Source organism: Myotis nattereri (assembly GCF_964212035.1).
Source record: "Myotis nattereri genome assembly, chromosome: 19".
Classification (NCBI taxonomy): Eukaryota; Metazoa; Chordata; class Mammalia; order Chiroptera; family Vespertilionidae; genus Myotis; species Myotis nattereri.
The window spans coordinates 23037782-23050182 of NC_138095.1; the positions used below are offsets into that span (position 1 = coordinate 23037782).

At 47.0% G+C, this 12401-nt stretch overlaps 1 protein-coding gene and 1 pseudogene across 3 annotated transcripts in view; one reads left to right on the forward strand and one right to left on the reverse strand.

The window, feature by feature from the left end:
• The window catches only part of SEZ6L (seizure related 6 homolog like), a gene marked incomplete at its 5' end in the record, with an annotated part of 130020 nt that overhangs the window by 25443 nt on the left and 92176 nt on the right, over positions 1 to 12401 (forward strand). The window lies entirely within an intron of this gene.
• Positions 9553 to 10376, reverse strand: LOC308534989 (lysine-rich nucleolar protein 1-like; annotated as a pseudogene). Its single transcript has one exon. The product of its transcript is annotated as a lysine-rich nucleolar protein 1-like (transcript).

Consider the following 12401-nt stretch of genomic DNA (forward strand, 5'->3'; position numbering starts at 1 on the left):
GTTATCCCCATTTTACAGATGGATAACTGAGTCTCACTGTTACGTTACTGAGCAAAGGTCACACCGACAGGAAGTGCTGGGTGAGATTGACATGTGGCTGGTTCCTAAGACTTCCTGAATCCTTCTCCTCCCTTCTCCCCGCCTCGAACCATCCCTTCCTCCTACTGTATTCATTTCCTTTGACCTCCCTTCCTTTCTCCTAATAGTAAAATGTTGGATGTGAGTGTTTGTTTGCATATACAGTCTGCCCTGCAGACCCATGGGTTCTGCATCTGCAGATCCAACCGAACACGGATTGAAAATATTCAGAAAAAAACGTTACATGGTTGCCTGCGTGTACTGTGTGGCGAGGCCTACAGTGGTTGTGTCTGCTCTGACCGTGTGCAGACATTTTTCTTGTCATCATTCCCTAAACAATACAGCATAACAGCTACTTACATAGCGTTTACATTATGTTAGGTGTTCTAAGCAATCTAGGGATGATTTAAAGCTCACGGGAGGAGGATGTGTGCAGGTTATATGCAAACACTACGCCACTTTCTCTACGGGACTTGCGCATCCAAGGAGTCTGGTGTCTGCATAGGTCCTGGAGCCAATCCCCCAAGGATACCGAGGGATGGCTATCAATTGTGTGTGTGTGTGTGTGTGTGGGTCTGTCTGTCTGTCTGATTCATCCTTTCAGTCATTTATTTGAGCTCTAATTATGTGCCAGGGTTGGTAGTTGGTGCTGGACCAACAGCCTCAGAGGCTAAGAGTGGAGGCTAGGTCCTTCCACTTCCTCCAGTCCAATCACAGGGCAGCTGTCAGGGCTTGGTGCATCCCCATTGGCCACTGCCTTCCATGCCACCCTCCTTGGACTGGACCTCACTGTGTCGGGGCCCTGCAGTGTTCTCCTATTTGAGAAGGGGTGGGAGGAAATGAGGCAGGCAGTGGTGCTGCAGACTCCCTGTCTCCCCAAACACATCCCCCACCTCTCCGCCTTCATTCAAGCAGGACCCTTCTCCTACCTCACCTCCCCTGCCATTTGCCAGCCAAACCCCACCCAGAATCTGAGTTCAATTCAAATGCTCCCACACCTCCTCTTTTCCCACCCCCCCAGGGGGCCGGAGCCCTCCCTGCACTTTTGTCCGGATCTCATCCGGGTTTCACTCCGTGGCGGACTGGCCTTTTCTCCTTGCTGACCTGTACGAAGCCCTTCTAGGGATGAGAGTATATTCTGTTCAAGCCTGAGCCCACGCCCCTGGCAGGCTGCCTGGCATCCAAAAAAAGTTCACATCATAGATTTAAATGTCTCTGGAGGTGGTCATGGAACGCAGTGTTTAACAAACAGAAACAAACTCCTGGCTGCAAAGAGCAAGCTGGCGGGTGCCAGATGGGAGGGGGAGGGGATGAGAAGGTGAAGGGGATGAAGAAGCACAAACCGCCAGTTATAAAATGAGTCCCGGGGACCTGAAGCACAGCACAGAGAATAGAGGCAAAGATACCATCGAGAATATGGATGGCGCCAGATGGCGGCTAGACATTATCGGGGTGGTGGCTTCGTCAGGTACATAAATATCGGATCGCCATGTTGTACACCTGAAGCCAATATAATATTGTAAATCAACTATATTTTAGAAGTAAATTTGAAAAGATAATAAAAGCACCGGCTTTGCCAATGACTGTATCTCAAGCCCTTACGGTCACTGTTTGTGGCAACCACCTAAAGTTGTCTGAGTCCCCGTTAGCTCATCTTTAAACTGCGGGTAACAGCTCGGCCAGGGTGGTTCAGTGGTTGGTTGTTGACCTATGAGCCAGGAAGTCAGGGTTCGATTCCCAGTCAGGGCACATGCTCGGGTTTCTGGCTCGATCCCCAACAGGTAGCGTGCAGGAGGCAGCCGATCGATGATTCTCTCTCATCATTGATGTTTCCATCTCTTTCTCCCTCTCTCCTCCTCTCTGAAATCAATTTTTAAAAATATTAAAATTGAGAGGAACAGTATCTTCCTTGTAGGCTTGTTGACAAGGGTTAAATGAGCGAATGCCTCCAAAGTATTTTCAAAGCCCTGACCCAGAGCAGAAACCCAATACGTGGGAACTGCTATTATCATCATCGTTATATCATTAGGACGACTACTACTAATTTCTACAGAAGACAAAAGCTGAGGCATCCAATTTCCTATCTCCCCTCATACCTCTGTCTAAATCCACACATATATCCCCATTTTTAAATTACATTTTGGGGGATAACATTGGTTAATAACATCATATAAATTTCAGGTGTACAACTTGATAATATGACATGTATCCCTTTAAACAAATGGTTAACTGTCTGATTCGTATAAAAGCAGAATCTATTGCTGGTTGATTCCAATGAGAAAGTAGAAAGGTCACTCCCCAACTCCTTAGCCATAGTGTGGTGCAGCCAGCACAGGGTCCTCCCGGGTCACCATAAATTCACGGTGGCACATTCTCTAATAGACAGTGAAGGAGGCATCGGCTGTCTCCGGAACGTTCCTAACCTTTGAGATTGATGGATGAGGAGGCTGCCAGCCTCCTCGCCAAAACGCTCCCTCGAGGCCACTGTCAGACACAGGATCCTGAGCTAGAGGGACAGGGGGGTGACAGGGGTCAACTCTGATATTCTTCTGCCAGTAAACAATTCATCAATTTTATGTCTTACCTTTTTTTCTGACGAGGTTAGTGGTGGAGGAGAGGGAGCGTTTAATGATGATGTGGGTGGAAGGGCAGATCTGCTTATTCAATCACAGCCGCACAAAAATAGAGGAGACCTTTCGATGAGTGATCGGCCCCCGGATGATTTAGAATACTCTCCACTAACCGTATTATCGAGCTCGCGTGCGCTGAATCGTTCATCATCATTAACTAACGTTTAATAGGAATAATTCTTAAAAATTATCGCTGGGCTGCAGTAATTTTCCTTAATTGTAATACTTACACAGCACTATTTAATTTTCGAGCTTGTAGTAGAGTTTCTTTCTAGACCAGAACGCTTTTGTTTTTCTGTTCAAACCACTGAAGACAGATTATTCCTGCAGCTCCCCCTGGTGGAGCAATTCCTAGAGTTGCCCACGTGGGAAGCAGTTTGGTTGCTCATAGGTGCCTGCAACTTGGGGCCTCCGCCCTTGTGATTGACTTATCAATAATCAAGGTGTCAGCATCTGGATCGTTTCTCCAGGACCTAGAAGGCTGTGGGGTACATGAGAATCCCCCAGCAGACATCTGTTGAAGGAATAAATGGAGCTGGCAGTCACATCTCGTTCTCTGTCACCTCCGTGCCATCTACCGTGGCTGGAAAGGCCCTAACCTCTCTCCCACCTTCACCTAGGTGGCCCGTCCTTACATCCCTGTGAAACTTTCCTGGGAATCCTCCTGATTTGGTTAGGTGGGACCTTGATGCTCCCTTGGTTCCAGGCATTCCCCTTCATGGATAGCAGCGACGATGCAGGTGCTGTAGCCTCACTAGGTGATGGGTGTTTATTGTTTATCTCTATGGCAAGCAGGACATATATAGAAGGCGTTCGTGCAAGCTTGAATGGATGAGCCAAACCACTGATGTTTGTCCTTTGTTGCACCCTTTCCTGCTCTGGGACCAGCTTCCCTACCTAAAATAAGGATGTAATAACCACAGGAACACTCACTAAGCATGTACTCTATGCCAGACAGCATTTTACCATTTAAACCTCACCATGACTCTAGGATACAGACACTTCATCACGCCCATGCTCATTGCAAACAGGTGTGACGTGTGACAACTGGCAACCTACTGGGCTTACCAAACAGACCCATGACATGTGCCCAGGAGGTTCTGCACCACCAGACCCGATTCCCTCACACCCTTCCCTTCCTTCTCGTCATTTCTTTCCATTGATATAATTGGCGACGCAATCTCAATGTCACATCTATAAGAGAGGTGGGTTTCCCTGCCTCTCCTCGTTCAAGAATATGTATGGCTGCCTTTGGCACATCCCATTTCCGTCAACACTACTAGGAACATTCAAGGTCCTTTCAAATCTGCTTTCTTTTTGCTGTTCAAGGTCATTTTCAGTGACTTAACATCTGCCAAGATGGTCTTCCTGGGGCTGGTAAAGAGCCAGCAATCATATCCTGTGCTGAACTGCTCACCTGGAATGTGTTCCCCACTCCTTCGCTCCCCCTTTAAGAATTTCTTCCTGACGAACTCCCTGTTGCTTATCCCATCGAACCTTTGTGTGGACGCCTTTCTCACTCCACCCTGCCTGCTACTCTTCTTTCCATCAACCACTGTTTCTCAGAGTATAAGTCCTGGACCACCTTTGTCAGAAGCACCAAGGGACCTATTAAAAATATGGTTTCCAATTTCCCATCCTAGACTCTCTGTATCAGAATCTCTGGGGGCGGGGGCAGGAACTGGCATTTTAACGACTCCTCCAAACCAATCACACTGAGGTTCAAGAACCGCTGCTCTAACCAAATTGCTTTCTTCTTGAATTAATTTTAATTCTCCTGAGAGTCCTTTCGAGAATCAATTTAGCAGAGTCTCTTTCTCCTCTAGAAAGCGAATCGAGCCTTCTTTCTTTTCAAGCACTTTCCAGTGACTGGTGCATACTCTCCGGAATGATGTGAGACTCCACACTGTCTTCTTGAGCCACCAGGCCACCACCCTGCCAGGCCACCATTCATGTTCAGGGGACCATCACACCCGACCTTCCAAACTCCTTCAGACCTTGTGTTTATGCCTTTAGAATCCATCCTCTGCCCTCCTGCTGGGGTATCTTCCCCCCAAAAGAGTCTAAGATGTGTCACCAAATATCTTGGTGGCATCTCCTATACAATGAGCACTCGACCTTTACAGCTTTGTCATACCATAAGTTCCCAGCTTGATCCCCACCATCCCAGCAATGTTTCACCACAGACATCTTAGAGAATGCTGTTAATACTATTTGGAATGACCTCTTCACCCCACCCTAGACCCAAATTGTCCCTCCTTGGGGTTAATTTCCAGAACCATCTCCCTTCCTCTCAATTCTTACCCCAGGGTAGAGATGGTAGCTCTTTCTTCCATGGCCCAAGTTCTGCATAGCATATGATTTTTTTTTAATTAATAAAAGAGAAAAAAAACATTCAAAAGTGCTTTCTGTATGCCAGCCACGTTCTGCCCATTATTATCTTACCTCACCTTCCCAGAATCCTCTGCAGTAGGTGCTATTGTTATCATCGCCGTTTTGGAAATGAGGAAGCTGAAACCTAGAAAGGTCAAGTCACTTGTCCAAGGTTACACAGCGAATAAAATGAAGAATCAAGATTCAAAACTACAGCCATCTGACTAACACTAAGCTGCCACCAATAACATGTAAAAACTCAAATAGCCAGAAAGGACAGGCTGATGCATTCTCTGTGTCAGGACAACAAAGTGGTCTAGCCATCTACATGGCATTGTCCCTGTGGCGGATGGGAATAGTCCGAGTGTTTAGGAACTAGGAAATAGCACCCGTGTTGGGTACTGTCACATAACCTAGAGCAACTAGTTTCAAGCTAACCTATCAGAGAAAGGTGGAAGAACTCGGGGAAACGAAGCCATCTCTTTGTGAACAGAAAATTGAAAACGGCATTGAAGCATGGAACTTAAAGCTAATCTCCTATGCCTGGTGAAGTCAGAGTGATTTATTTTGAAAGCTTCAGGGACAATTTATCCCTAAAAGGGGTCTCTGGAATAAACCAGTGTCTTCTGAACCCTGACCACCCTCATTTTATTCTTAATGCATCTACACCTTTGTTTAAGGCAAAAAGCATAAACTTCCATCTTAGCTCCAAGGAGGGCTGGCCTATGAGGTCACTTTTGCTGACGGTAGACATTGGGACAGGGTTTCTCCTATGGTGCTCACTTCCTGTTGTTGTTGTTTTTCAAGTCACTTGCACCCGCTAGAATTCTCAGGAGGTAGTGGGGAAGAGGGTGCAATGCAGTACTCCATTCTTCTGGCTCTGATACCACACAACTTGGTAACCACCCGGCAGGCAGAATGCTATAGGATTATCAGCTTTGCAGTTAGACCTAAAGCCTTGCTTCTGTCCATTATTAACTTCATCACCTTAGGCAACACTTAACCTCCCTGGCCCTCAATTCCTCCATCACAATGAAAATGAATAGTTATCTCACAAAGTTGTTATTAAGATCAAATGGAATAATGCAGATGAACCCTGGCACATAGTAGGTTTTCAGTAAAGGTAGATACCATCAGCATATTCACATTTAATATATGTGCTAATATGCGTGTATTTCAATTTTTCATCTTAGTATTTTTAATTTTTTTGTCTGTTCTTTGTTTCTCTTTAGCATTCTTTTAAATCATTTTATTTTTTTACACATACATTTTAATTTATCTACTGATGTTTTAGCTATATATCATTACCTTTCTTGGTGATTGTTCTAGGGATTGCCACATGTGTCCTCTAATTAGCGTTAGAGTTGCTATTGTACCACTTCATATAAAATTGGGAAACTTTGCAGCCATCAACCCTTGCATTGGTCATGTACAGTGGGAGGGTGCAAGTTGAGGTGATTACTTCCTCAATTGACCAAATTATCGCCTTGTCTGTGAACTGTCCCAGAAGATGCTCCCTAAGGAACAGTCACATCTTAGATCCAGTGTCGAGACTCTAAAAGTCAGCTCGTCAGGTAACAATCCCGTGGCGTGCACCCATAGCGGAGGACCGCACATCTCCTCTCTATCCATCCAGTACAGCCAGATTGTAATCCAGTCTTGCAACAGATGATCATTTCTTCATTTGGCGAAATAGCTGATGTATTAGCTAGGCTGGGTCATGTTAAGATGCTGTAGTAAATATACCCCCCAAACCTCGGTGACTTAGAGCAGTAGAAGTATTTTATCTCTTGCTCATAAAATGTCTATTGCAGGCAACTATCCTCATGGACATTCAGGCATGCAAATTCCTTCTGACTTGAGGCTCTACCATCCTTGGGTGATGGAGTTCTTTGATGGGTGTTCAGCAGAGTGAATGGGGGGGGGGGGTTTAATTGGGCCTCAAAGTCTCTCCTTTGACAGGACTCAGTCCCTAACTGCAAGGAAGGCTGGGATATGTAGCCTAGTTTTATGCACAGGAGGAAAAGGAAATAGGTTTTAGTGAAAACCCAGAATCCTCCGCCACACTTGTCTTACATCATGAGTTAAATTCACTCCATGGAACAGGATCTCACACTTTGCGGGGTATGTGAGGACTAGACTGACCAAGGGCAGCACATGCTCATGGCCTATTGCTTGTACAACATTCAGCCAAATTGCCCACATTCCTTAACTCTCTTTTCGTACCTGAACTTGGGTAGGTGAATTCGTGTCATTCAAATAAGCATCTGCTGTGACTCAGCTAAATGCATCTCTTCCATTCTGCCCAGCACAGTGCCTGGCAGGTAACGGATGCTCAGGAAATGTTTACTGAATAAAGAAATGGACGGAGGAGGAGGAAGGGGAGGAGAAAGTAAGGAAGAAGGAGGGTCAATGGGATTATATGTCCTGTGAAGCGGTAGGTACCACCCACATATGTTAACAAGAGATATCATCGATCCATGAACTAAGGTGAGAAAGTGGGAGGATAACACAGTCCCACCATCTGGAAAGCCTCCCAGTAAACCATTCCCCATCCCCCCCCCCACACACACACCACATCTTCCCATCCATCCTCCTCCGCCATCTATCAGGACCATGCCCTTTGGAGGAACGATAAAGCCACAATAAAAGCAAAACCCAGAACAAAACAAAAAACACTTTTCTGTGAACTAACCAAAAGCTTTCATCAATTCTCCCATTCCTTTCTCTGCCCCCAGAGAGAAAATTGGAGGGCTCCCATTCAGAGAGCTCATTTCCCTGAGTGGGTTCTGAAAAAGGACGGAACATTAGGCTTTTTCCTTTCAGGGAACATAGCGCTCCTTTTAGAATGCACCGGGGCATATTGGAACGCAAGCCACAACAGCGGAAGGCACTCGTGTGGTGATAATTTGATGTGATTCCGATGTCAGGGACACGCCGCGCTGGTCTTCGTCAGCTTCCCGAAGGCGTTGCTTTTGTGTGTGTGTTGCCTGGGAGAGTGGGTGCGTGTCAGCGCAGACACCAGCCCAGCACCCGCAGGCCCGGTCCCTCTTTTCCCACCTCCGCTCTCACCCTGACTTTCTGAGTCCAATCCAAAAGACTCCCTGGGGGCACAGAAGAAGTTGGAAAAATTTCAAACTCTTCCTCAGAAAAGGGTCCACAAGCCGAAACGAATCCACATGCATTTGAGGGTTTGGCCTGGAAATATTTTACAACATTTTTAAGTCAATTATTCCAACATTTAAAATGGAAGATTCTTTCTTTCTTCTTTCTTTCTTTCTTTCCTTCTTTCTTTCTTTCTTTCTTTCTTTCTTTCTTTCTTTCTTTCTTTCTTTCTTTCTTTTTGTGTGTGTGTGTTTTATTTTTCTTCTTTTTTTAATAGTTAAAATTAAACACATTAATGCAAGTAAAACATATTAGTATGTGTCTCTGACATATACTAAGTATTCAACCAATGTTAGCTGTTGTTATTTATACACGATGATGTCTTCAAACAGGGACGGAGGGCTTAACACAGAAAATAGTGTTTTTTAGTCACTCCCATGTTCTCTTGGCTCCTGAAACATGTGCTGCCCCCACCCCAGGTCGTCCAAGCACATCCACCGAGCCTCCCTTAATCTTTGTAGGAGTTCTATTCGAGACAACTGTCAGAGGCTTCCGGCTGCATAACTGGATAATAAATGCAATTTTGACTTGGGAGACAAGACAGTAGAGTTTAATCTTCAAACTTGATTGACTTGGAAGCGTGCCTGTCAATACAAAAGATTTTGTTTGGGGCGGTGGAGAAGCCACGGCCAGCACACCGGCTGGGCTTCCAGCTGGGGGGAGGGGAGGGCCGGCAGGATGGAGTCCTGCTGCAGGCCCTGCTGCAGGCTGTTGGTCACCTTTGTGTCCAGTGAGCGCCATACTGGGCCTTCTGATCGGTTCAGGGGTGCAGCTGAGTGAAGGAGGCAGATTTTTAAAGCCACCCATAAGTTTGAGAAATTTCAGCTTCTGTTCCTCGTTTCCGATACCAGTAGTATCCCACTGGCCAAACTGAGTTCCTGTCTACTGCGTTTCAGAGGCTTCTGTTTTGCCTGACTCATGATCAATTTCTTTTCTTTTTTTTAAGAAGTATATTTTTATTGAATTCAGAGAGAAAGAGAGAGGGAGGAAAAGATAGAAACATCAATGATGAATCACTGATCGGCTGCCTCCCACAGGCCCCACACTGGGGATCGAGCCTGCAACTTGGGCATGTGCCCTGACCGGGAATCGAACCGTGACCTCCTGGTTCATATGCCGACGCTCAACCACGCAGACCAGGCATAACCAGTTTCTTCCCGCTGGTCTATGTGCGTGTCGTTCCTGTGGCCTTTCTTTTCCAACACTCCCTCTAAGTCTGGGTCAGACTCCTCCTCCCAAAGTTCTACTTTGCTCTTCTTCCTCCTCCTCTTCCTCTTCTTCCTCTTCCTAGCTGACTCCTCAATGCCTAGCTCCCCGGCCCTTTAGTGGACTTCATATTCTTCTTCGCAGGGGACTTGAGGCCATCTCCTACTGGGATGTATTCTGAAGCCTCGACTTTGGCCGGCTTCTTTGTACTTCCTCTCCTAGGGCTGCTCTCCATGGACCAGGAGGATTGGGGTGGCCAAGGGGGGTGTCTCCCTCCTGCTGGGTTTTCTTCTTCTTCGCGGTCATGTTGTGCTCCCTTGGGCTCCCGGCTTCCTTTTCTGCCCCAAGGCTGCCTGTTCCCGGTCACCCTTCCCCACGGAGCTGGCGTGCAGGGCGTCCCTGGCCTCGCAGACCCAAGGGTCCCTGGCTGAGGAGGCTGTTGCTCTGGGCCTTTTTCTCCTTCTTGTGTTTTTCTGAGATTCTTGCCACTCTGGTCACTTCCTCGGCCTGTCTGGGATCCAGGGAGGTCTTCACCTTCAAACCAGGAGACAGGGCCAGAAGCCACAAGGACTTCCTCTTCTTTTTCTTCTTCCCTTGGAGGAACTCGGATGGACCGAGAGCCTGTGTCCTGGGGCCGGGAGACTTCTCTGTCTGCCTGGCTCGGGACGTGGTCTCGGGTTCTAGGCGCTCCTCACGGAGGATGCGGTGGTCCTTCTTTTTCTTCTTCTTTTTCTTCACCAGAGGGATCTCCAGTGACCGCCCGTGGATCACACTCCTCGTGGGTGACATGGCTGTGGTGGGACAGACCTCGGGGAAGTCACTGTTACTGTTCAAAGCTGAGTCTGGCTCTTTAACCAGCATCTTCTTCTTGTTTTTCTCTGGAAGCCCAAAGCCCAAGTCTCCTCTGTGGGTCTTGGTGATCATTCATGTAGGCCAAGCATGTCAAACTCGCGGCCCACGGACTGCATGTGGCCCACAAGGAATATTTTTGCAGCCCAGCCAATGTAACGGTATGTAAGAAATGTGTTAATAAAAATTTCGTAACTTAATTTTTACAATATCCTGTTATACATAATTATGAATAACGAGCTACAACGTTCGCTAATGACTGATGACTATAATCGTGTTGCATTCATTTCCCTTGCGCGCCTTATGTGCAGGCGCACCATTTCTCCCCACTAATACCAGCAGCGAATATTCTAGCAGCCGATGGCCACGTCATTAGTCTTGGACTGACTTGTTTGGTGTGCGCAACAGGAAATATCTCGCTGCCAGAGAACAAGAAAAATAGGTTTATTTGCGTTACGCTTATTAATTTGTGCAGTTATTCAGTGTCTGGTAAGTTAATGTTCAAGAAAAAATATTAATTTTTATTACAATGTTCTATTATTGTATGTTAACGATGACTCATTTATCTCAGCCCTTTGTATTCAGCATGTCTCTATCGAAATAAACCTACGTTTCTATGAAAATGGAAGCTTTTGTTTCTTTGCGGCCCACAGAAACTTAAACCTTATTTATTTGGTCCCTGGTAGCCTTGAGTTTGACACGCTTGGTGTAGGCCAGCGGTTCTCAACCTGTGGGTCACGACCCTTTGGGGGTCAAACGACCCTTTCACAAGGGGTCGCCTAAGACCATCGGAAAACACATATATAATTACATATTATTTTTGTGATGAATCACTATGCTTTAATTATGTTCAATTTGTAACAATGAAATTGGGGGTCACCACAACATGAGGAACTGGATTAAAGGGTCGCAGCATTAGGAAGGTTGAGAACCACTGGTGTTAGGCCATGCTGATCCGCCTCTGCAGGAGAACTCGCTCGATGGTGACCCACTCCGCGGTGCGTGACCCGGAAGTCGCAGTGCGTGCCCGGAAGTCGCAGTGCGTGACCTGGAAATCGATCCCGCCAACCACGCTGGCCTATAGCCCACGTGTCCCCGCTGCTTCCCAGTCTCGCCTGGCTCAGGCGGGGAGCACAGTTTGCGGCAACCATGGCGGCTCCCAGGCGGGTAGGCAGCCGCACCGCGCAGCGTGAGGCACAGGCCGGCTCCCTGGAGTGGTCTGTCACCACCAGGACGCCAGTGCCCACCATGGGCCCCGTGTCCTTCGGGTGCTCGTCTCGTCTCGCCCCGCTGGGAAAGGCTGCGGAGCTGCCGGAGCGGATCTGAGGGTAGGCAGCCGCCTGCGGGCGCAGGGGCGGGGCCGTGCCAAGTTTTATTTTTCAATTACAGTTGACATTCCGTAGTACTTCGTGTTAGTTTCAGGTGGACAGCGTAGTGGTTAGACAATCATATCCTTTACTTGCCAGCAGCCCCCTGGCACCGTCCATCGTTATCACAATATTATTGACTATATTCCCTACGAGGTGGTGTACATCCCCAGGGCTATTCTGTGACTACCAACGCGGACTTCTTCCTCCCTTCGCCTCTCTCAGCCAGTCCCCCAGCCCCTTTCCCCTCTGGCAACCATCCGTCTGTTCTCTGTATCCATGAATCTGTTTCCGTTTTGTTTACTTACTTATTTTGTTCTTTAGACTCCACACATAAGTGAAATCATATGGAATTTGTCTTTCTCTGGCTGACTTAGTTCTCTCAGCATAATACCCCGTGGGTCCGTCCGTGCTGTCGCAAATGGTCAGATTTCATTCTTTTTTTGTGGCCGAGTAATGTTCCGTTGCACATATGTACCGGATGTTTTTGTCCACGTGCGAATGGATGGGCGCTTGGTTCGCTTCCAGAGCTCGGCTGTTGTAAATAACGCCGCAGTGAGCGTGAGGGTGCATATATTCTTTCGAATTAGTGTTTCGGGTTTCTTTGGATCTATACCCAGAAGTGGAATTGCTGGGTCAAAAGGCAAGTTCTATTTTTAATTTTTTGAGGAACCGCCATATTGTTTTAAAACAGGAATTTTTTTTTTTTTTTTTGCATGAGAATCCCAAGTTC